The sequence below is a fragment of the Humulus lupulus genome, chromosome 2, assembly GCF_963169125.1.
Source record: "Humulus lupulus chromosome 2, drHumLupu1.1, whole genome shotgun sequence".
In the NCBI taxonomy this organism is placed as follows: domain Eukaryota; kingdom Viridiplantae; phylum Streptophyta; class Magnoliopsida; order Rosales; family Cannabaceae; genus Humulus; species Humulus lupulus.
In genome coordinates this window covers 130,133,734-130,138,479 of record NC_084794.1, presented here as the reverse complement: position 1 = coordinate 130,138,479, position 4,746 = coordinate 130,133,734, and the positions used below count along the sequence as shown (strand labels likewise).

At 35.7% G+C, this 4,746-nt stretch overlaps 1 non-coding gene across 1 annotated transcript; it reads left to right on the top strand.

The window, feature by feature from the left end:
- The first annotated feature begins 1,928 nt into the window (after positions 1–1,928).
- Positions 1,929–2,034, top strand: LOC133820708 (small nucleolar RNA R71). Its single transcript, XR_009887109.1, has one exon. It is a non-coding gene; the product is annotated as a small nucleolar RNA R71 (small nucleolar RNA).
- The last annotated feature ends 2,712 nt before the right edge of the window (positions 2,035–4,746 follow it).

The following is a 4,746-nucleotide window of genomic DNA, read 5'->3' as shown; positions in this document are numbered from 1 at the left end:
ATTGGGATACACTTTTTTCACTAAGAACCCACCATCACACCTTGATTTCATTAGAGAGCTTGAGAAAAACACTCTACACCCAACTTCAAATATTTTTTACTGAGGCTTTCTACAATGTTTATTTCTCTTCTTATTTTTCTTCGATAGCTTTAGAGGATGGGATGATTCTTCTATCTTACTTTTCCATGGCTCACCACCTTTCTCAATTTCTTCAAAATGGACCTTTTTCCTCACTCCATTGCTATGTTTTTCATGCATCTTTTCAATCATCTTGGAGTTGGAAACCCTTATGTCTAAATAAGCTTCAACTTCATTAGGAGAGCGTATAGGATTACAACCCTTGAATGTTACTTGTTCATCTTGAGCTCGAATGGTGAACTCTCATTTTTCAACATCTACCAAAGTCCTCCCGGTGGCAAGGAATGGTCTCCTCAAAATGATTGGAATCTCCCTATCTTGCTCGTAGTCAAGAATAATAAAATCTGCCGGAAAAATGAACTAGTCAACTTGTACTAGGACGTCTTCAATCTTTCCTTCCGGACGCACCATAGAACGGTCAGCTAATTGCAAAGTGAGTGTGGTTGGCCTTGCTTCTCCAATTCCCAACTTCTAAAAAATGGACATGGGCATCAAATTAATATTAGCTCCCAAATCACAAAGAGCTTTACCAACTTCTTGTCCCCCAATAGAAATTGGAATTGTGAAACTGCCCGGAACCTTTAACTTAGGAGGAATTTTATTCTTCAAAATAGCACTACAACCTTCAGTCAAAGCTATCGTTTCAAACTCACCATGCCTCCTATTCTTTTTCAAAATTTCATTCAAGAACTTCACATAGTTGGGCATTTGTTTCAAAGCTTCGACTAGAGGTATGTTGATGTGGAGTTGCTTCAAAACATCTAAAAATCTCCAGAATTGGCTTTCTTGTTGCTGGTTTTGAAATCATTTAGGAAATGGTAGAGGTGGCTTGCTAATTAGCTTCTCTGATACATTTTGCTGAGGAATTGCTGCATCATTTTCTTCTGGATCAGCTTTTGACATATTCGAAATTCCAACTCTTTCTCCCTTTTCTACACTACTTTGGATTGAAGTGGGCTCACTTTTGCTCTTAGATTTTTCCTCATTCAGCTCTAGATTTTTACCACTCCTCAAAGTGATCGCCTTGCAATGCTCCTTGCAATCTCTCCTTGGATTTTCGGTATCACTAGGCAAGGTGCCTTGTTGTCTATTCCTCAACTCATTGGCTAGCTGTCCCATTTGAATCTCTAGATTCCTCAAAGATGCTTCATGACTTTGAATCACTGCACCATTCTTGGCCATATACTCTTTCATCAAAGAGCTTGTTTGAGAAACTTGTGGAGGAATAGGTTGAGCAATTGGTTGTTGTTGTTGAGAAAAACCCAATGCATAAGTAAGCTTGTTTGGAATGGCTGCACCACTTGAACTAGCCCATTGACCTCCCCAAGAAAAGTTTGGATGATTCCTCCAACCCAAATTGTAAGAGTTGGAATATGGATTGTTGTGATTGTCATTTTGATTCCCCAAGTAACAAAACGAAGCGGGATTAGATGGACAACTATCAAATGTATGCCCATATCCACAATAAACACAAGAGACCTCCGCTACTTGGCTCATAGAAGTTGGTTGTAAGTTACCCCCATACTCATGGTCTTCAAAAGGTTAGTCATAGATGAAACTTGAGCGGTCAAAGTTGTCAAAGCATCTACTTCATGAATACCCGCTACTTTCCTTCCCATTGGGGCTCTGGCATCAGACCATTGGTAATTATTGTTGGCAATCCGCTCCAAAATCTCATATTCTTCATTCTAAGACATAGAAAGAATAGCCCTATTTGTCGAAGTATCCAAAACCATGTTTGTGGGGCATTGAGACCATTGTAAAAAGTCTCCATTTGAATGCAATGTGGAATACCATGAAGTGGGCACTTCCTCAATAACTCTGTGAACCACTCCCAAGCATCACACACAGACTCATCCTCCAACTGTTGAAAATAAATAATCTCATTTTGAAACTTGGCATTTTTCGTTGGATGAAAATACTTCATCAAAAACTTCTCAGCTAGTTCATTCCATGTAGTCACTAAGTTAGAAGGAAGTGTATTGAGCCAAGCTCTAGCTCTGTCCCTTAAAGAAAAAGGGAACAATTTCAACCTCAAGGCCTCTTCAGTAACGCCTTGCAACTTAAAAGAATCACTCACCTCCAAAAATGAACGAAGATTGAGATGAGGATCCTCTATAGGCAGCCCACTAAATTGATCAATTATCTGCAACATTTGGAACATCACAGGCTTCAACTCAAATTGAGCTACTTGAATTTCAGGCCTAACAATACCAGGATTCAACTCATTATACATTGGGGCAGCGTACTCCCTTATGGCCCTTTCTCTATCAGCGGCCATAAAATTGCATTAGCGGCATTCAAAGTATTGCCTGCATCATTGACAACTCCAACAGACGCATTAAGCATGGGTTAAGCTCTCATTTGCTCAACCCCTTCACCTTCTTGAGCCATAGCAAGGTGAAGTTGAACCTGTTGTTCCCTTAGCCTTCTTCTAAATGTTCGTTCAATCTCAAGGTCAATAGGGGCTAACTCAAAATCTTGATGCTCGTTCATGCAATGGAATCAATCTAGCAAAGGAAAAGATTAAGCAAAACAAGATTAGTGCAAAATAAGAAAAACAAATTGCAAAGTAATTAATAAGATACAAAATTCTAATTTCAATCCCTGGCAACGGTGCCAAAAACTTATTGTGATATAATTTGATCAATTATGTGCAAGTGTACACAGTCACAAAACAAGTAATAAAGTGATAAATATTCGAGATCGTTTCCACAGGGATTGCAAATTAAAACTAAATGCATAAATTAATTACCAAACAATTGCAAAAGTAACCAAATTAATTTATTTTGATTTTGTAAACTAACACTACTTGAGATCAATTAAAAATACTTAAAAATAAACTGTAATGCCAATCTAATAGTGAGATAAAATCAATTTGTTGAAATTGGCTTGAATTATTAAATCACTCTATGTCAATTGACCTGTATGATTTGTTGCAAAAAAATCTCAGCAAATTACCCAAATTTAACAAGAATTCAAACACAATCTCATAGAACTTTTCCAAATCCTATGATATTAATTCTTTTACCTAATTTAACATATTCCTATGCCAATCAAGTTTAAGAACCCAGAATTAAGCATCAATTCATAATTGTTACACAAGGTAAATAACACATTCCTATGCTATTCACAAACATAATCTAACAAGATTATCCACTTGTGTCATTCAAATCTATCCATTATATTCAAACTTCCCAGCACAAATATATCTCAATATCTTGCCATTGGTGGCCAATCAACAACAAGAAATCATCAATAAGCACATTTGAATGAACAAATGGGTAAATTGCTAAGGTAAAGTGCTAGAAATTAAGAACTAAGACAAAGTTCATTAATAATCCAAGCCTCAAAATATCTAGGTCATGGCTAAAATAAGAAACACAAATACAAAATTAAATCTAACCATGGGAGTTCAAGCACCAAATACTAAAAGAAAATAGGAAAGAAATAACAAAGGAGAAGAGATAGCCCAAAAATGATGATGGAATCAATCTTCTCTTCTTCCTTCTTCTTTTTCCTTCTTTGTACTGCTGATCTCTCTTGTACTTGGTGCTTCTCTCTCTAAAATATGGCTCAATTGGGGAATGGAGGTTGTCCTTTCTTTTCTTTTAGCTAGGGTACAAAACTTTTTTCACCAAAGTACGAAATTTCCCTCTAAGCCTTCTACACGTGAGACACCCCAATCTTCCATAATTTTCTCCTCTAAAATGCAGCCAAAAAACTCTGATTTTTTCCACCTCACCACCCTTTGACAAGTCAATTAATGACATGCCACATGTTGCTCCCTTATATGCTGAATTCTCCTCTATGAATCATGTTGAAACTTCCCCAGCAAAACATTTTTTGCTTCAACAAAACCTGATATTTCAGCACAAAATAAATAATTAAGAACCATTTCACTTTTCATTGTTTTCTTTGGACAAATTCATAAACTCCTCATTTGCTACTTTTAGCTCTAAGACACCAAAAAAGACATAAGAACACAAAAGAACACAAAAAGGAAAGAAAATAACTAGAAAATAACAAAAATACATAAACATCACTCAACCTAATTCTATATTAATAAGCTTAAACGTATGAAAAATAATTTTTTATTCAAGAATTATTAGTAATATGTATGCCATGTTACAATGCATGGCAATGCTATAAAACACATTTAATACATTCAAAAATTTAAATAAATAAATGCAGTAAATAAATAAATGTGAGCCGGGTGTTTTGGGTATTTCTATAAAAATCACAACACTTGCAATAAATTACAAAATAAAATAAAAATAAAACCAAGGCATCATGTAGAATATCCATCTCCATCTTTTTGGGCCTTCTATTATTTTTATGCCATCAAGCCCAATTTTGAATTATAAATGATTTCAATAATTTTTAAACAATCTTTTAAAAATATTGAACTTGGCTAATTAAAGCCCAATTGGTCATTTAGGTCCATTTTGAACTTGGGTCACTTAATTAAAAATTTAAATATAATTTTAAAATTCCAATTAACAATTTGGGCCAAGTCCACAAATTCAAGGAAACCACCAGCCACCCTAGGGCTTGGGTAAGGAGCCAGGTGGTTGAAGTTTGCAATAAGGGGCTCGGCTTGGTGCG